Genomic DNA, 21092 nt, shown 5'->3' with positions numbered 1-21092 from the left:
GTTGCAGGCACGTGGCAAATTCAAGTTTTGCTTTTTGGAACTTTCTGGAATTTTTTTTCGAATATTTTCGATCTTCAGTTGGTTGATACGGAGGGCTGCCTAGACACACTGTGTTTATCCATTCTTCTGTGGATGGTTCCACCTTTTCGCTGTTGTGAATAATGCTGCTGTGAACACAGGTGTACAAATATCTCTTCGTGTTCCTGCTTTCAATTATTTTGAGTATGTACTCTCTAACTCCCTTTTTTAAAAAATTTAACTTTTTGTTGAAGTGTATGTCACTTAAGAAAACCTTGGTGGTGTACTAATGTGGTTCTCCCACATTCTAAACCACCTTCATACTTTAAGTCACTCAGTTTTCATCTATAGTGCGGGTGCCCTACCACCTACTTCGCCATTGCCCGCTCATGAGAAACTGAATAGCCATTACTACTGGGTGTTTCCCATGGGCTGGTCGTAGAACACAGTTCTTCACATACGTTGGCTGATGGGACCCTTACAACAATTCTTGGAGATGGATATAATTATTAGCCCCATTTTAGAGGCAAAGAAACTGAGGATAGAGAGCCCAAGGCCATTCTGCTAGTAAGGACTGAAGTCAGAAATCAAAGTCTGTCTGACTCCCAAGCTTAACTTCAGCATCATATCTAATGACATTACTGATGGGTCTCTTTTGGCTGGCCCTGGAGTGGCCTGAACATATGTGGACCCTCACATTCCGGGAGCCATGGGGCTGATTCCCCAACGAGAACAGATCTGCCTTTTACAGTGAGTGTTCTTTCTCAGAAGCCAGGCTTCACGTAGCCTCAGAAAACCAGAGCAGGTTCCCAGCTCCCTAAGAGAGCCATCGGATCATGTTTCCTCCCCTCTGCTTCCTTTCCTATTTCTCTTGATCTCTCACTTGCCCAATTCTGCCTTTACCCCGACCCCACCCCTACACTGTCCTCCAGACTATCCAGGTTCAGGTGACAGAAACCCAGCTCAAATTAGCTTTACACAAACAAAATGAATGTTTTGGCTCATTTAACTGGAAACGTAAGGGTGCATCTGGCCTCAATCATGATTGGATCCAGGGTCTCAAATGATGTCATTAGGCTCTTTCTCCATTTCTCAGCTCTGCTTCTCTCTGTACGTTGATCAGTTCTTTCCTGCAGTGGACAGGATTTCTCCACGAAGTAGGAAAGATACTCCCAAGACTCCAAAACTACAGTGTCAAAGCTCAGCTATCCCACCAGAAGGAGGGCCAGTTTCCTTCTCCCAGCATCCATAGACCAGTCTCAGGGAAGGACTCCAATTGGCCATGCTTGGGCCATATGCTAATTCCTTAACCAATCATGTGGCCAGGAAGAGGCCATATTAGGACTGCTGCAGACTCAATGGCACAGAAGGCAGTTTGTGTTATCAAAGAGACAGGAGGAAAAAGCATGTGTGCTCAGCAGACAGAAACAATAACCATCATTCACTTTGTCTGCCTTGGTCAAATGGCTCCTCCAAGCAGCAACAGACTCCCCACATGTGGCTACTGCTGTTACTGCCACCCCTGACACTCAACCCCGCCATCACCGGAGAGTGAATGGAGCCAGAGCACGCTGCCTTAGGAAGAATGCAAACCTCACGTCTGTGGAGATCTCCAACCCACCCAGCCCTGTTTCCCCTGCTGGAGGAGACACTGCACTATCTAAACATTTTCATCATCTGCTGCTTCTTCCAACTCACTTCCCGGGCTTAGCTCATCTTTCAGAGGCCTCGTCTCTCCCCCGCTCTAAGGTGCAAGAACATGAGGCACCCAGATGTCCCGGCTGTTTACACTGCACGGAGCACGGGGCCGTGCGTGTGGCTCCCCGCTCATCCCAAGCTCTTTCTCCCCACGGTCCTAGGCTCTGCCAATCGCTACAAGCCAAATGGTCACGGACAAGCGTGGTCATTACGCTGCCTCCTCCCCTTGACTCGCTGCAGACCTGACCAGATGAAATATTTGGCTTTCTCGCCTAAGGAGGCCCAATGTTTCTCTGCCATTTGATTGACTGTCAAATGAAAGACAGGCCCCTTTGTTTGGTGTGGGGTTCGTCTGTTTGTTTGTTTTTCTCCAGCATGTCATGATTCATTCATCCCTGGCCTGACTCCACGGACAAGCTACAATACTTGGCACTATCCTCCTCCTCTCCTTTGTCTCCCTTTCCTTCTTGTACCCTAGGCCCACCTTGAGGAAAAGGTTCTCTTCCCTCTGACGTCACTGAATGCTCTTGCTGTAGGTGAACTTGGACCAACATTTCAAACTGCCAGAGACGAGGGCTTTGGGAGATAAGATTTGTTTAAAATAGTTGCATGCTCCTGAACTGTCTGCCCGTGCCAAACTGAGAAATAAATCACGAAATATAAACCAGACAAACAGAACCACAAAACTTTCATTTTCAACTGACTTACAAACTAAAGAAACTGGAGCAGAATGAGCGACGGACGTGATTGTCATTCTAACTAACTTGGTCCGAGTAAGACTTCATCTTATCAAAGCACTTCCCTATCTACCAACTCATTCCATTTTCTACAGCCAAAGGGAAGTAGGCTAGGGGTTGTTCTTATTTCCATTTTGCAAGTGAAGAAATGGCAGATCCATGTCTCGGGGTGGGCCTCTTCAGGGAGCCTTGTGGAAGGAAATCCCTAGTGTGCTCCCTGAGAAGCCGAGTCAGGAAATGGAAGATCAGGTATGAAGTTGGCATCGGAGAAGACGAGCACTGAAGCTTGTCAATTTACCTTTCTCCCCTGCACACGTTCCCAGGGCACCGTACAAGGTCCGCCGAAACAGGCCAATCCTTTAAAGACCCTAGCCTAGAAGCCAACTAAGCAGATAGTATAGCCCCATTTTACAGCTGAATAAACTGAAACAGGAAGGGTCACTCAGTGCCTGGGCGAAATCACACAACGAGCCGGCCAAGAAAGAAACAGAAACAAATTCTTACCCCGACACGGCATGTTATTCTACTTTGTCACTGGAGTAGAGGAGCATTTTCCATTTGCACGCTTGACAAGAATGTGACTCCCATGAAGAAGGAACAAGAATCGCACATTCCCTGTCCCACAGTCTCTCCGGAAAGCTAAGAACATAAATATACAGATTACTGTTTATACGCTAGGGTTGTGGGCTTGGATTGAGAAATTCACAAAATCTATTCTTTGTACTCTGAGCTTTGGGTTTTTTACTTCCTTTGAGTTGACAGGGAAATGAATGCAGTTCTTTCAGTGGACCCTCACAGTTACGGGTCATTCTGAATGGGCACCATAGGGATAAGAAAACAGAGCGGTGGCAAAAGAACAAAGATTCTTCAGGGTGATGCAAAAGATAGGGCCCATGTGTAGGTAACTAAAGAGGAAGAAGTATAATTAACAGTTAGTCATCCATTCAATCATTCATTCAATAACCATCCATTACAATTCTCAAACGACCTTGAAGTTCTTGTGGGAGGTAAATGAGAACGCTTACGTGTATGAGGAGTCCAGGGTGACGCCCACGACACGGTGGGCCTCCAGTCAACGCTGGGTCCCTTTGTGCCCAGTGTCCCAGCTCTGTGCTCTCTTGAGCAAGCACCTAGAAAGAAGAATGAAAGTGGTGTCTTTGTATGTGAAGACTGGAGATGGTCTAGAAGCAGGGGGAAGAGTGGGAGATAAATGTGGTCACGAGAGAGAGGCTGGGCTGGGCAGGGCTCTCCTGCATGCCAGCTCCTCAGGAATCTCAGACACTGGTTGCTATGGAATTTCCAACAATTCCTAGAACACACTCCCACAGCTGGGCAAGTTTAGAGTTTAAATAACCTCGCGGTCAAGGGATACCCTCAGATGTAACAGAAGGTATACTGGGCCTTGAACAAGCTCCTTAACCCCTCTGGTCCTGTTTTCTCATTTGCAAAGCAAAGGGGGAAGGACTACATGCTTCCTAAGGACGTATTGGGCTCAGCATGACTATGAGTTAAGGTTTCCTTCATGTAGAGCCAATATCTTCACTGTAAATTTCAACTCACTTCCTTTTATGAAATCAGCTAACTCTAGTCTTCCTAACATAATACAAAGATCACTGGGCTGGGTAGACCAAGATCCGTGGGCAGGGACCCAACCTCAACAGGACCAGCTGGCTCTGGCCACTCCCACTCCCGTGGCCACATCTGGTTCCAGGAGCCTGCTCAAGTTTGGGGAGCATCCTGTCCCATCCACCAGAGAGATCTGTCGAGGGCAAATGACTCAAGTTCTCAGGAAGCACACTAGGGATTTTGTTCCAAAAGGATTGCTATAAAGGCCACCCTGAGAAATGGAACCTACAGAAACGGTCATGCGGGAACCCCTCACCGTGGGTTCCAGGGACCACCATCTCCTCTGGTACAGACTAATCAAGATTTCAGAAAGGACGTCTATGTCTAACCCTGTGCTGCAGAACCTCACCACATCCCCATTGCGTGGCCGAGGCAACTTTGCTTCTGTGAGATTAAAACATCTTCCCAGGGGCTGACAGTGGGTGAGGGGTGAACCACAATTCCAACCCAGGTCTGTGTGAACCAAAAGACTACTGTGAGCTCTCTAACTGAAGAGACATCATAGAGAGCCCCGATGGGGACCTCAGAGGACAGCGTAAAGGGGCAGGACAGAGGGGAAGCCCTAGAAGGAGAGGCTGGACAAGCAGACCTGCACGCAGACCTTAAGGTGTGGGGGGCACTGCCACCTGGGGGAGGACGTTGCCTCCTGGCCATGTCCTGCTTCCCCAAGAGACCACCGCCCACCAGCCCAGCACAGACCAGGGTGCCTTAAAGGCTGGGGCCTGGGACATCAGCCCCAGTTCCTAAATCTAGGGGTGGCCACTGTTGTCCTTGTTCAGAATGTGCCTTGTACGAGCACACTCAGCCGGGAGAGGGGGTGCTTCGCCCATGAAGCCATGCGCCCATCGGGCAGAGTCTGCCTTCAGGGGGTGACTTCCTAATTCACGCAAAGGCGCTGAGCCCCACTTTAAGCGGCCCCCTTTGTGGAGCTCTACACTCATCTATTCCAGGAATATCTGCTTCCGGCCAGGTCAAGCAATTGTGCGAAGAAGAGGGAGACACAGTCCCTGCTGTCGAGGAGCTGAAGGTCTAGAGCGGAAGGCCGGCACACGGACTGTGGAAAAGCAGGGGCTCAGCGCACAGGGAGGCGAGGGGCCACTCATCTGAATTCTGGAGTCTCTGGTGGCTAATCACTCTCTGTTATGTTCTCCTCCTCTCTCCCCCTTCTCTGGCAAATCAGAATTCAGGTAGGGGGACCCCCGGCCCCCATCTCCCCAGCTGCTCTCCCGTTCATGTGATCCCCAGCTTAGTGTGACCTGGGCTGGCCACCCTTCACCCCCAGGTGTAGTCAAAAGGTCCTTTGTCTCCAGGGAACCTGGGAAATTCCTTCCTTTCTCCCAGCTCGGGGACCGCCAGTCTTAATAGGTTCAGTATTTGATTGTCAACAGATGGAAGGTCAATTCTGTAAAAACAAGGACTTTGGGTCTGAATTGTTGTTTCTTTAAGTCCCTCCAAACTCTCCGCGGGATCTCGGGCCAAGACGTTAGGCTGAACCTAAAATCAGTCGGGCCCCAGGCTACAGAAAAAGTGGCTCAAAACACAAAACGTGCTCTCAAAACACGGCGCCAAGCTTCCTTCTCCAGAGCACAGACGCTCTGTGTCTCTGAGCAGTTTAAGGAACAGCACAGACATCGGTCTGAAGGGACCGATCCTTTTAAGGATCCTCGAAGATGACAACAGTAACAAAGGGGCATCTCACTTAGCATGTTCAGGCTGCCATCTATTGAAACCCGTCTTCCAGAAATCTCCCTCATTTATGGAGCCTGGCTGTGACCACATCGGTCTCACCCTCCCCTTACTTAATGTGTCACAGAACGGAAGCTGGGGACTTCAGAGAGAGAGAGGGAGAACCAGGGGCTCATGTGGAGCATGGAAACAGGATTCTTTCGGGGTCGCCTTTCCAGAAAGCCACCAAGCAAGAAGAATGAGCCCACCGCCTTCCTGTCAAGCAATAGCAGACCAAGGTCTGCCAGGGCCGTGCTGGGGACATGTGCGGACCCCCGTGATCAGAGGCCCCGAGTGGACCAGGGGCTGGAGTCAAGACTGTTGTGGACTCAGTAAGAGACGATTTCTCACTAAGAGGGAGTGAAATCCTGCTGTCCCTGTACCACCTAACCTAGCCCCCAAAATTCCAGTTGTGAAAAGAAAGTCAGCCAAAGGAGCCATTCTCCCTGTGCTGCTAGAAATGACAGGTCACTTTGGATAAAAAAAGAAGCAGTCACTGTGAACATGCTAACAGCTTAGCTCCTAAAAGCCACAGGCCCTTCTCCTGGGGAGAACGCTGGGGCTTCGAGCAAGGACCCCCAGCCTCAGCTCAGTGCCTGCTTCTGGCATGAGGGCAGAGTAGCCAAGGGCAGACAGCAGAGAAGATAAACGTCCATGGTAGGGAGGCTTCGTCATATAAAACGCAAGTGCATGGCTATAAATAGCATACTGGGATATATGCAAATCATAGGCAAAGCCACCTGAGAGTTCTCACTCTGTTCACTATTTCATGAGCACCGGACAACCTACTTGCTTCATGAAGTAGAAATACTGATAACAGCTAACGTTTATTGAGCACGTACTACATGCTCAAACTGGAAAACCAGGGTGCTCAGGGAAAGCTTCAGACAGGAGGCTTTGCAAGAGAGTTGGAAATGGAGTGGAAATGGCCCTCCTGGCAAGGAAGGCTGGAACAAAAGCCCAGCGGCGGGAAGGGAGTCCGAAGCAGGACTCCAACAAGACCTTTGTGAGGTCGCGGCCTCCCCCGGAAGGCCCGCACTTCTCACCGAGGAAAGGCAAGTGTGAGCAGTTGCTTCCTTGCCCCGGTCTCTTTGTGGGGCTATTGAGCCGAGGACCGAGCAAGACAGAAAGGTTTTGACAGTTTCATTTTATTTTATCCTAAACAAGAGATAATATGAAATAGACACCTGGGAGTGTTTTGAATTAACAACCCAAACCCAACGAGCAGCTGCATCCCAGAGAGGGGGGAAAAGTTTCCTGCCTTGGCCGTATTTCCTTTCAGCAACATTACATTAACACTTGTGAAATACAGCCGAAAAGTCAGGCAGTATTTAAGGGGAAGAGAAAGGTACTTCCATACTCTGTACTGAACGCGCTGCCAACTAATTGGCCATGTAAGCTGGGTTTTCAACTCATCTGCACAAGTCTCGAGGTTAATGAAACCATTACATATGCAAGGACGGTACGGAAGGAGGGGGAAACAGGGAAGAAATAATTGACAAGGCTCTCCATCTACCTTTGCGGTGTGGGCTACTCTTACCTGACAGTACTTATCAAAGTCTGCGATGCGGGCGGAATGGGTCTCTCTGGGTGTGTGTGCGTGCGTGTGTGTGTGTGTGTGTGTGTACAACCACGCTAATGAGGACAATTCTCTTTCTCCATCTGGAATCCATTAGTCGTGATTATGGTGACGGCCTCTCCTTCCCTTCTCACTATCAGAATTAGCTAACCCCATTACTACCCAGGCCACCTTTCTCAATCTGCTCCACAGAGCGTAGGAGACGGCTTCCTGTCATCTAAGCCGTCTCCCTGTTTCCCACTCCGGAGCCGTTGTAAATTCCCTCACCCCATCTCAATTACAAGAGCCCTAATAGGCCCTCTCGTCCCAAGTGACAGGCCTCTGCAGGTGTTTAGGAGGTGAGGGGGCGGGGGGGGCGGGAAAGCCGGCTGATCTGCGCGCTCGCGAGCCTTACCCGGGCTCCTCCGTGCTCACGGCACCGGGCCTGCGTCTTGCAGGTGTTTGGCAATCATCTCGGCCCAGTTACCTCACCGTTTCTTGGGGTGGCTGGAAAAAAATAAATAAGGCACGTTAAAAAGGTTGTTATGACAAAATAGGAAAAGCCTAACAGACAGGCAGGACCCCAAGTGGAAGGCTTGATTCCTTTAATCGATCCTGTGGCTTTGAGAACAGGACCTGCCCCAGCTGATCCCCAAGAAGGGAGCAGGGAGACGATTTAGGGGTGCTCTCCGATGAAAGCACAGATGAAGTTAGCAAGACTCTTGGACTTTGGGCTTCCCTCCTCCCCCTTCTTCCCAAAGGACATTACTTCCCGGCCACCCCACCGCACCCTCACCAGTAGGCCGCGGCAGCAGGCAGGGACTTGTAAAACAGTGCGAGAATTTGATATTTCCCAAAAGGTCATCAAAGGAGTCACTATGAGCAAAGAGTAGGATTATCCGGCCCTTATTTCATGGTTTAATGCAGTTTTTATTTGCTGGGAGTGTAGTTGGAGGCGGGCACCATGTTCTCAGGACTCAATCCCTCTGTGACCGAGTGTCCCCTTTGTGTGCCTGAGTTATAGCAGTGTCCCCAGCATGGCAGCGACTGTACTATCTTCATGTGCGTCAGGACGTGAAAAAGGTTGGGGAGCGCTGCCCTAAAGGTCTCCTTTTTTCCTGTTCTACATGTTCCCTCATCCCTTCTTTTCACGCTTAGACAAAGCTGTAAGGTCCCTTACCTTGGCCAACAATGTCCTCCGCTGACCACTGAGGCCAGTGAGGCCCCTAGGGTCTCATGACTTACCTGATGTCACACAGCCCTGGGGTTGGGGGCAGAGCTCAGATTAGAACTCAGGCCTCCTGGCTCCGCACTGAGTCTCCTCCAACGTCTTTCTGACTTGAAGCAGCCATTTCCCCAGCTTCCTGCACTTTAGAACTCGTTCTCACCCCCTCCTGGTCTCATTTCTCTCTCCCCTGCTGACCAGCAGGTGCTGATCTGAACTTCCAGGCTACCCATCTGAACATCATCAGAAGCATCAGGAATATATCCTCGTAGGAGAACCTACAGCTTTCAAGCATCCGAAACCAGAGGGGAGGGTGGGACCATGGGACCGCTTCTGCGTTCATCTGCCACTCTTAGTTTTAGTTAGAAAAGGACGGCAAGGCATCCTCAGGGGGGCCAGCTTGGGCTAACCCTCTGTTTCACAGGCGGGTGCAGACACCAGCTGCCACAGTCGGCTTTGGTTCCTGTGGACTAGGGGAAAGCTTGTCCTGAGTGTTAATCCCCTTTCACAGCCCACTGGTGCCAGGATCGACACGGTACCCAAGACTTATCAGTTCAGAGTGGGCAGGGGTCAATGTGGGCAGTCTGGGGGGACCCGGTGGTGCCACAAATATCCCTTTTCCAAGCAAATTCCAAAGTCTGGAATTTGGGAAACACGGGAACTTCGGCAAAGATGAGAAAACTATACAACTCTTGTGACACCCTGCTTGACCCCGCTTAAAACTCCATCTAAGCATCTGTCCCTGTGTTTTGAGATGCGAGGGTTATTTTTGACACTGTCTACGTGACTGTTCACCCCTCTGCAAATAAAGAATTTTCCCACCCCAGTTAGGGATGGCTTAATCTGATGTGTCCAAGGCGGATCAGGAGATGATAGATGTGTTCTAATTCTTCATCAGGGAGGGGGCAGGATGATTCTAAATGCTTGTTCCTCCAGGTTGACAGAATTAGTATTTCTCACATAAGCTGTCATGTCCACACCTCAGGAAACTGGTATGATGCATAATTTCATTCAAACTATAGCTGACAACCATTTGGAGATCGGGTGGCAAATGAGAAGTTGACTATCATTGACAATGATAAGACAACTATCATGAGTTGTCTAAAGAAGTTCAAGCTATTTTAAAAGAAATCAATAGTGGTGGCAACAAGGAAGCTGGGAAGTGGGTGCTCTCCCAGGCTGTTGGTGGAAATGAAGATGGAAATGAGCTTTCTGAATGGCAATTGGACAAATACGCGCCAAAGACCATACAGTTGAGCATATACTCTTTGACTCAGCAATTCTAAGAATTTTACCCCAAGGAAATAATCAGAAATGTGTACAAGGATCTACATATATGAATTTTCATTACAGCAATTCTGTATCGTAGGAAAAAATACAAATAACTTAAACCCTAATAATAGGAATTCACTTTTAAAAAATAGTGAAACATTGCAATAGAGCCATTGAAAATAGGGGATTAAAAATTAAGATGAGAAATTTCATAATATAATTATAAGTAAAAAGGAAGTCAGGCTACAAAACAACTTCTCCAGTATTATTTCACGTTTATAAAAATCTTTGTGGGGCTTCCCTGGTGGTGCAGTGGTTGACAGTCCACCTGCCGATGCGGGGGACGCGGGTTCGTGCCCTGGTCCGGGAAGATCCCACATGCCGCGGAGCGGCTGGGCCCATGAGCCATGGCTGCTGAGCCTGCGCGTCTGGAGCCTGTGCTCCGCAACGGGAGAGACCACAACAGTGAGAGGCCCATGTAACAGCAAAAAAAAAAAAAAAACTTTGTGTGTGTGTGTGTGTGTGTTGATATGCATAGCTGATTCACTTTGTTATAAAGCAGAAACTGACACACCATTGTAAAGCTATTATACTCCAATAAAGATGTTAAAAAAAACACATATATTTGAAGGCTATACTCAAATGTTTTCACAATGACTATGCATTGCTTTTATAATCAGAAATGAAAATTTTAAAGAAAAGAAATCAATTCCTTCAGCTATGAAATAGAGAGATAATGGAGTAAATAGTACCTTTTCTTGTTATAATATAATCATCTCAGCCCTACTCTCGGCTCTCAAACAAAATTTTTCTTAAGTATCAGATGTGGTCCAATCAATACCCCAAATCAACTAAATTCATCCAAGACATGAACTTTGTTTTATCACATACACATTGTACTGTGTAATTTTATGAGTACAATGGAATAGTCTTCATTCTCTTCCCTCGTGAGAAAATACATGTATCTCCACATCTGATGTTTGGGACTGATACTGCCCTGAAACCTAAAGGACTGGGGCTCTCCCTACCAACACAGCTGCCATCTCTTCCCTCCTGTAGAGCATATTGCTGGATCGACCAAGGCAGAACTTTTCCATGAATGGCCTCATAGTACACTTCTAAATGACCTGACATCTGAAGCCAGAGAGGTCCTGGGAATTACAGCCCCAGTACTGAGAAAGTGATGCCTACAGGAAGACAGGCCACAAAAAAATAAACCAGAATGGCATCTCTGCTTAAGTCACCTTATATGCCTGAAAAAACCACAAAGAAAGTTAGAGTGTTCTCATTGATCTCAAAGAGCCATTGCCAACCAAAAGGACTCAAGAAGGTCTTTAGTGGCATAAAGGGTGGTCTTTGCTGCAAAGCAAATCCCGGGAATAACTACGAGTTAGCCACTCTACGTCTCAGAACTTCCACCTTCACCATGATCCCTCTTGGACTACGGATGCCTCTGACTGCCCAAGGGGCAGCATCTAGAACTTATCCTCTCCAGGTATGTCTAGTGACCAAAATTGTTCTTCTCTCCTCCCAAGCTATGAAAAATACTACTCCCTCAAGAATGGCTGGTTAGAGGCATTGATAGGAAAGCAATCTGATTGAATTATTCACATTAAGATATAAATGACTATAGCCCTAGCTCTCCCTGTGGGTGTCTTTTAAATGACACTAATTCATTCTTTTTGAAAGTGTAGCCTTTGAATCATCTGCATTAGAATCACCTGGGTGCCTGTTACAATTATGGGTTTCTGGCCCCCCCCCCCCCCCCCCCCCCCCCCCCCGCTCCTATCAGAATCGGAATCGTTCCTGGTAGGCCCCAGGGATCTGCATTTTAAACAAGCCCCTTTGATTCCTGTGCACCTTGAAGTCTGATAACTGATGGAATGTGAAGGAGTTGATATCTTTGAGCAGAGAAGGCTTCACAGTTAAAGAACCACTTTTCACTCCAGGAGCACCCACTTAAAAAAACAGGGGTGAGGGGCTTCCCTGGTGACGCAGTGGTTGAGAGTCCGCCTGCCGATGCAGGGGACACGGGTTCATGCCCCTGTCCGGGAAGATCCCACATGCCGCGGAGCGGCTAGGCCCGTGAGCCATGGCCGCTGAGCCTGCGAGTCCAGAGCCTGTGCTCCGCAACGGGAGAGGCCGCAACAGTGAGAGGCCGCGTACCACAAAAAAAAAAAAAAAAAAAAACAGGGGTGAGAAATTCCATCAACGCAATACATTTTTATACAGCAATCATCTACATTTTAACAATGCAGAAACTGGGGCTCAGAATGCTTAGGTAACTTCCCCAAGGTCACACAGCTTTTAAATGTTGCGTCTAGCACTTGAACCCCAGCAGCCTTAAGAAAGCCTCCTGAGGACTTATTTCAAATACCAAGTTATAACCCGTCTCAACCACAACTGCTCCAACTTTGCTAAGACAGGCAGCAGCACCCAAACTTGAAAGGCTGTGACGACACCCCTAAAAGGAGAGAGAGAGAGAGGAAGACAAAACCTGGCTTAGGTGTGAATTACTTAGAATGCTACACCATGCGTCAATTCTCACTGAACATTTTGGACACCAGTTTAGGCTGGCTGATGTATTATAGGTTTGCCTGAGAAGCCTCAGAACTTTGAAACTGTTCCCATTTGTGCTTTGATTACACATTCGTTCTGACTTGAAAAAGAATTATGTTTTTAGGAGCCACACACCCTCTCAGCAGCTGCTTGTAGCTGTTTCTCTCTGTAATGATTGTTTAATGACTGTTTAAGAAAGTGCTGCCTGAGGTTCTCTAATCACCCAATTTTTATTAAGCGTCGAGGAAATCACACAGGTGCAGAACTGCCTAATTGACAGGCAAGCCACGAGTTGTGCAGAGCTCCCTTCCTCCAGACGAGGAAGCGCAACGCTGAAGGCAATGTGCACCCCACCTCACCAGCAAAGGGGGAAACATAGAGGAGAATCACACTTTGGTTCCCCCAAGGGGAGCGAAAGAGGGTTCTGAGAGAAGAGACGGGAGAGAGTGATGGGGGCCGGGAATTATAGATATTATGAAGAGGGTAGCAGCAAGGTCTAGAAAGATCACTAGGGCTTTCCTGGTGGCGCAGTGGTTGAGAGTCCGCCTACCGATGCAGGGGACACGGGTTCGTGCCCCGGTCTGGGAAGATCCCACATGCCGCGGAGCGGCTGGGCCTGTGAGCCATGGCCGCTAAGCCTGCGCGTCCAGAGCATGTGCTCCACAACGGGAGAGGCCACAGCAGTGAGGGGCCCGTATACCGCAAAAAAAAAAAAAAAAGATCACTAAAGGCTTGGAGATCAGAAACCCTCATCTCTCCCTACCCTGATAAGCAACCTGGAGACCCAAGACCCTTCATCCAAGGGCTGTGGAAACTGCCAGCCGTAACTGGAATGAGCTTTGGAGCTGAGTAGTTCAATGAACCGTTATTGATGACAGACACTGTTCTGGTTGCCGTGAAGTTGGTACACAGATCAGTGAAGAATGAATGAAGATGAATGGATAGATGTCCTTACCTGTAAGCAGTTCAGAGTCTGGGGTAGAGGGGGCAACATAGGTTGATAGTGCAGCAATCCCTACCATTTGTTTAGTCCTGCTATGCACTACACACTGCTAAGAGGTTTACAAACATAATCGAAGGACATACATAAGCCCATCTCCATATGAGAAAACAGAGACTTAAAGTAATTAGGCTCCTTACCCCAAATCATGTAGCTAATAAGTGATGGAGCCAGCATTTGAAGTGAGGTCTGGCTCTAAGGCCCACGCTCTTAACCACTCTCCTAGACTGAGAATTTAGCTTAGAGCTACTGTGCACATGGAGAGTCAGATGTGCCCGGGACATGATGGGAGCATTGACAGTAGACACTTAGCCCAGCTTGGATTCAAATTCTGGATCAGGCACTTGCTGAATGTGAGACCTTGGGTTAAGAGCTTAATCTTTCTCAGCCTTAGTTTTCCCATGTCTAAAATGGGTTCAATAATATCAACCACATAGGATTGTCTTAGAATGAAAGGGGATAAAGTACATAGAGCATCCAACACAGCATCATCTAGTAGATCACGTAGCAGGTGATGAGTTAATATGGCTTTCCATCCCCCTTCTGGCTGCTTTTCAGCTGGGAAATGATGGGAGCTGGCAAGCCAAAGTCAAAAAAGTCACAGAGTGCATGGGGAAGGAGGCTGGTGGGGTGTGTGGACAGGGGCAGCCACTGTGGGGAACACTCTAACATTACCTAGTGAAAATTAACTAAGGAAATACAACCAGGGCCATATGCGGATGAGCATGGGGTATTCGGGACAGCATTGTCTGTAGCAGTAGGGAGTTGGAAGCAATCTAGATGTCTATCGCTTGGAAATGAATAAGATTATGAGGGGTGTCTATTAGGCAATACACTGTAGGAGTTAGGGGTAATGTACTATCTATATATACAACATGAATACAACTTGAAAACATAGTTTTGGAGTAAAATTTAAGAGTCAGAAAGAGCCCTATAGCCCAAGTCCATTCACTTAAATGACAAACCCTTACACATTCAAAATAACACTGTATTATTTTGCAGTGATACACACGTACCTAATGTATATGTCTGTGTTAATAATGACACCCAAAGATGTCCACACCCAAATCCCCAGAACCTGTGAATATGCCATGTTACATGGCATGTTATATGGAAAGAGGGAATTAAGGTTGCTAATCCGCTGACCTTGAGATGGGCAGCTATCCTGGATTATTCAGGAGGTCCCCATACAATCACAAGAGCCATGAAAGAGGGGGCAGGAGAGCAAGTGTAAGAGTGACTCGGGTGAGGAAGACTAGACCAGCCACCCGTGGCTTTGAAGATGGAAGGGGGCTGGGAGCCAAAGAACGCACACAGCTTCTAGAAGCTGGAAAGGGCAAGAAAACAGATTCTCCCCTAGAGCCTCTCGAAGGAACACAACCCTGTCAACAAATGATTTTAGCTCAGTGCGACCCATTTCATGCTTCTGACTTCCAGAGCTGTAAGATAGTAAATTTGTGTTGTTTTAAGCCACCCCACTTGTGGTAATTTGTTTCAGAGACAACAGGAAACATACAGTACCAAACACGTTAGCTTGAGGACCAGAGGCGGAAGAGGAATGGAGGTGAAGACCGGAAAGGAAGGGAGTGCCGTACATGGACCAAAGGTGATGTCATGCCCCGTGCTGAGAAGTGTGCTATACTCAGCTCGGTACCTGAGGTTAAGGAAAGAATAGAGGGGGCTTCCCTGGTGGCGCAGTGGTTGAGAGTCCGCCTGCCGATGCAGGGGACACGGGTTCGTGCCCCGGTCCGGGAAGATCCCACATGCCGCGGAGCGGCTGGGCCCGTGAGCCATGGCTGCTGAGCCTGCGTGTCCGGAGCCTGTGCTCCGCAGTGGGAGAGGCCACAACAGTGAGAGGCCCACGTACCGCAAAAAAAAAGAATAGAGAAAGAAGGGAAGGGGCAAGGAAGGGAGAGGGAGCAGAGGGAGGGGTGAGAGCGCGTTGGCTAGGTGGCGCGCTCCCAACGGTGCCTTCAGGTCCAGCACAGGGCGCCAGATGCACTGAAGCAACCAACACACAGATGAAAACTGATGACTGTAAAGGGGGGTGCCCAATAAAGGAGCAGTCGTGTTAAGGTGGGTTAGATTAGAACAACTCCTAGAGTGGGCGGGAACCTGGTCTATGGTCCCCTGGTGTCAGGGTGTGGTACAAAGCCATCCTCCCTACCATACTAACCAAAAGGTACCTCTGGGTTGGGTATAGAAGATTAACTAAAGAAAATCAGAACTGCCCTGTAAAATGGCTTATTAAGACCAATTTTACAGAATCTCTTCCAGAAAATAGAAGAAGATGGAATGTTTCCTAACTCATTTTACAAGGTTAGTATTATCCTGATACCACAACCAGACGAAGACAATACAGATACCCCTCACGAACTTAGACACAAACATCCACGACAAAGTATCAGCAAGTTGTAGCCAGCAGTTCATAAAAAGAATTGTATACCACGACTAAGTGGGATTTATTCCAGGCATGCAAGGCTGGTTCAACATTTGAAAATCAATCAATGTGATCTACTTTATCGATGGGCTAAGGAAGAAAAATCATATGATCATATCCATTGACGCAGAAAAAAGCATTTGACAAAACCCAATACCCATTTCCCAGCCAACTAGAAATAGAGGGAAACTTCTCAACTTGATAAAGAGCATCTATACCTACACACTAACATGATGCTTAATGGCAAAAGACTGAATGCTTTCCCCCCAAGACCAAGAACAAGGCAAGGATACCTCTCCCTGCTACTCTCATTCAACATAATACGGGGCGGGGGCGGGGGGGGGCGGGCGGCGGGTGAAGGTAATGGTGTACTTATCGAGCCTTCCTGTGTTTCCCAACAATAAGAGCCAACATCTGGACCTCCAGCTCACCTCAAGACAAGTGAGGCCTCAAGGATACAGCACCAAGGCCCCACCCTGGGTATCTAGGCTGCCCAGATGGCAGCACTTCAGTCTGAGGTCCCTCTCACTGGCCTCTCCCACACGTTTTCATTTTTTAAAAATAAATTTCCCCTCAACATTGATTATTGGATTTAAACCCTCACTGCATCCCTTTGTTCTTCTGAAACTAAAGAGTTTCCCAAGTTACCATCAATCCAGTCCAAGCTAAGAGAGAAGAATCCAGATTGCACACTCTTTTGTATTACCTGAAACCAGAATGCAAAAGAGCTTACCTTTTGTAACCCCCCAAAATTGCAAAATGCTTTTTGTTCACCAGTTCATCAGCTCCAATCCTCTCCTCTCACTTCTGGGCCTTTCCTGGATCCCCCCTGGAGGAATGAATTGCTCCCTTCTCTGAGCTCCCGTAGCACTTGGTATGTGCCCCTGTGAACACACCTGGCCCTTTCCATTAAAGCACTGGTTCAGGTCTCTCTGTGGCCCGCTAGACCAAGAGGGACCACACAGTGAGTAATTCAGCATCCTCTCCCCAGCACCTAGCATGGGCTCAGTCATGGGTTTGGGTGCGGTGCCGTTGAGAGGTAGGTATCACTGGCACGTAGAAGGGACTCGGTAACTGGTAGCTGGAGTGGAAGCCGGAGGAAGAAGCTAGGACTTAGACACACTGAAGGACTCCATCAACGTCACACAGCAAGACGGGGACAGAGCTGGGCTTCGACGCAGATCTTTTGCTTCTCATTTCGATAAACAGACGCTTTTCACCTGCTCATGTCCTGCCCCGCGGCTCTGGAGAGACCATACCCCGGGAAAGCAGCTTGAGGGTTTAATGCAAACTCCACGGTATGGAAGCTGAAGAGAAAAAAAACAGCCTTGTTCCCACCGTGCAGAGACGGCACAGAAACAGAAAAACGGCCGGGATTCTGAGAGCCTCTGAAAACAGAATGCATAACACAGAGCCCGGCCTACCACAAGTTCAGCAAAGTTTTTATGCGTTGAACTCTGAACTTTGAGAAGTCTGGAATCTTTAGCAATTGCTTATTGCCTGCAGGATAGACGCAGTTAGGTCCGTGCCTCCTGGGCATGCCCTTAGCTGCAATCCTCATTGAAGTTTCCATGCTGCTGCTTTCAAAACTGCTCAAATTCCTTCACTCAAGTGTTCTTAGCACTTATGTTGATAGGGAATACTTCAAAGGGTACATCTTTACTTTATCAAATCTGATCTAATTTTGCAGATGGAATCAAAGAGGTTCATTTTGAGTCTAGTCAAGTTTGCCAACCGTCCCAGAGAGGAGGCATCGATGCTTTGTCGTCTGTGTAATTAACCTTAACTGAGAGGCCCCCAAAGACACCAGGGTGTTTAGCCATCCGGACCCAGAGACCCCTGCGCAGAGGCAGGGGCCTCCCTCAGAGCGAAAGGAGCATCAGGAGGGGAAAGATTGGTCTCTAGCGCCCTGGGACTCATGGCCGGTCCTTCTCCACAGCAGTCAAAGGCAGGATGGGTGTTCCAGGGGAGCTCTACGAAGACAGAAAATCTAACGAGCTTCCGTGTGCCTGGCGGTCCTCAGAGCGTGCTGTGTGGTAGAGGGGAGCCCTGGACGCAGGCAGCCGAGGCCCGAAGTATTAACCTTCACCCTCGGCTGCAGGAACAATAATGCTTGTCTTCTCCCAATCTGGCACTTTTTATAAAACCCAAAACTTGATGTCTGTGCTAATTGGCCCCCGATACCTGCGTTTGAAGCTGGATCCAGGCGTGGATTCAGCTGCCTAACCAGACAGTAATTTCCAACTGAGCTATTATAATTGTTACAGTAAAATGTCTGTCTGCACACAACACACCAGGTTGGAGGAGAGCCATTGAGTTTGGTGTTCAGAAAAGTTCTCTGTGGCTCAGAGCAGGAACAGTTCCGGCTGGATTGACTTTATTTGGAATATATAGACACACACACACACACACACACACACACACACACACACACATACACAGGGCAGCCATTTCGAATTGAATTGAACACAAAGGCAGAAGTCTCGGGGATTCAGCTCTCATTGTCGTCAGGTCTGGGGTCCCCCTTTTAAAAAACGCTTCAAAAACTCCCACACACAGCTGGCCCCCAGCCCCTGGCTTTGGACACGAGGGAGTCACGTTCATCCACCAGCCTCTGGGAGGTCAGGGGGAAAGTCGCGGAGCCTTTGTAAGAGACCCGTGCAATTGACCATGAAAAGGCTCCAGGCTCGGATCTCTGCCCACTCGTTCTGGTCATCAAGGGGGTGGGCGTCACTCTCCCCTTCCCTCAGAGGAGAAACCAGGCCACGTCTGGGGAGGGGGGAACTCGCCTCAGCCCTGAAGCCTTCAGGCCTCCCCAGGTTGCCTGGCCCCTTACTCCTTGCTAAGAGCCACCCATCTGGCTCCCCTCCAAATGTTTCTCTACCCAGCAGAGTGACCCTGTAGAAACAGATCCAGCAAGACAAAATCCTGAACTTGGCCTTGAGGGCTTTATGATCTGCCTTGACTACCACTCCAGCCTTCTCTCTCCAGCCAAGACTGGTTTCATGGGCCTGTGATGTCTGCAGCCACATCGGGCCCCACATGCAGAAGGTTCCTGTTCTCATGATTTTGAAATTCTTAATTTTTTAACAAGGGATCCACATTTTTAGTGGGTGCATTTTAGTGCACTGGGCCTTGCAAATTACGTAGCCTTCCACCATGCTCCACACACATTCCCATGCTTCCTCCTGCCAGAAACCTTCGCACATGCTGTTCCCTCTGCGTGGAATGCTTTTACACACCCCATCCCCACCAGTGACACTGCCCACTACTTACCTCACTCCAACTCACCCCTTAGATCTCAGCTGAAGTGTCACTTCCTCCAGGAAGTCCTCCTTGCCCTCCCCAAGTGGGTCAAGTCTTAGAGCACCATTCTCTTCTCTTCCATAGCTCTTCCTATGGTTCCAATTCTACATTTATTATATATTTATATAATTCAATTACGAGCTGTTTCCCATCTGGAATATTAAGTTCTAAAAGAGTAGAAACCACATCTGTTTTTTTGCTCACCATTTTAGCCTCAGTGCGCAAGACAGTGCTAGACACATAATATTCCATAAATGTGTGTTGAACTAATTACCTAATGTAAAAGGAGAACGCAAGTTGGAGGCGGGCCCTGCAGTCACACTGCCTCTTCATATCTGCCAGCTTCATACCTGTGTCTGCTGTTAGCCATGCGATCTCAGGTGAATTCCCTAACCTCTCTGTGCTTGATATTTCTCACCAAGAAAAAGGCGCTAAAAATGAGTAACTCATAGAACCACTGTGAGCTTTTGATGAAATGATGTACATGGAACAGTTGGGACAGGACTGATGCACAGTCAGCAGTCCAGTGTCCAGCGCTGTTATTATGGGATGGCTGGTGAACACCGCACATGCGCTCTCCGTGTATCACATGTCCTTGGAACAGCCCCACATGGCAGGAACGGTTGTGCCAGGGTGGCACAGCTAGCAAGCGTCCGAGCAGGACAGGAATCCGTTAGAATCCATCTTCTTGGCTTGTGTTTGTGCCAAAGGCATATAGCAGTTGAGAAAGGACAGTGAATGGGCTTACCAGGGAGTTGCAGAAGCCCAGGGTGGAGCTCTGGCTCCATCCTCTAGTATTTGTGTGATCGTGGACAATTTTCTTGGCCTTCTTGGGTCTTAAGTTTCCTCGTCTACAAATCAAGGATGATAAGAGATGCCTCTCATAGGGCTGCAGTGAGTATTGAGATAAACCTCCCAAGTCCCTTGGCACAGGGCATGGCTCATAGTTAAGTATTCAGTATGGCTGAGCTCTTGGCGCTATAATTAAAGCCACATGCCAGTGTCACTCTCGCTCCGGTGCAAGGAGCCGCACAAAGCCTCACGTTTCAGAGCTGCCTTGCTCCCATATTCACAGCCACCAACGCTTCTGAAGTGAATTCACAGTGTTTGCATAGAGGACGGCACCTTTGTCCAGAATTCCTTCGACTTCCGGCATTCCCTCCACGCCGCCCCTGGATGAGTTGTGCTGGCGGCAACTCCTCTGCTTTCCAGATCGAGGGTATGCTGTTCCCCAACGTGGAGGGTTTTCAGAAGACCGGAGGCCCCGGGTGCAGACCTGTGCGGGCTCTGAGGCCTGCTCCTGTTCTCCGTCCGCTCTCCCTGGAGAAAACAAAGGCACGGCGAGCGAAGGGTTAAGCCCGGCAGGTGCCGGCCCTTCTCCACACGTGGGGTGCGGGGACAGGGGTGGAATCTCATACAGCCAGAATGGCTAGAACGTGCTGATCTGGGATTAAAGCAGAAGTCTGGTTTCTTCCTCAGCCAATCACCAAGTAAAGAGAAAAATCCCTCCGCGCTGCGGCCCCTTGCAGGCTTCTCAACAGACTGGGAAAACGCGGTCCGCCTGCTGATCACCTGAGCTCGATCAGGCGGGCCTTCCTCTCCTCAGAATGAGTTAGGGCAGATGGTGAGGGGGAATCAGGTGTGACCAAGGGGTGCGCCCGAGGGGTCTTGGCTGCCATCCGGACACATCGTGTCCCCCTCCCCGTGAGCTGAGGGGGCCCTGGAGGGACACCTCGGAGCAGCTGAGGATGTCCAGAGAGGTTGACAGGGCCCTCCTCCACTTCAAGCAGAACCCTACAATTTTGTCATTCATATATATATATATATATATATATATATATATATATATATATGTATAGGAGTTCTAGAGAGGGTTCTATTTGAGGGTGGAAAGTCACTTTTCAAAAGTTATTATTAAAAGTAAAGAA

General features: G+C 48.7%; 1 long non-coding RNA gene across 2 annotated transcripts in view; it reads right to left on the bottom strand.

The window, feature by feature from the left end:
• The window catches only part of LOC117199924 (uncharacterized), a 75780-nt gene that overhangs the window by 32081 nt on the left and 22607 nt on the right, over window positions 1–21092 (bottom strand). For both annotated transcript variants that reach the window (XR_004481296.2, XR_007471306.1), the window contains exons 3-4: window positions 7778–7869; window positions 2958–3092 (exon numbers count right to left, since the gene is read on the bottom strand). This is a non-coding gene — a long non-coding RNA (uncharacterized LOC117199924). The remainder of the gene's footprint in view (window positions 1–2957; window positions 3093–7777; window positions 7870–21092) is intronic.

Source organism: Orcinus orca, chromosome 14 (genome assembly GCF_937001465.1).
Source record: "Orcinus orca chromosome 14, mOrcOrc1.1, whole genome shotgun sequence".
NCBI classification, from domain to species: Eukaryota; Metazoa; Chordata; class Mammalia; order Artiodactyla; family Delphinidae; genus Orcinus; species Orcinus orca.
Note: the sequence above shows the minus strand (reverse complement) of the source record. Positions and strands in the feature narration are given on the sequence as shown.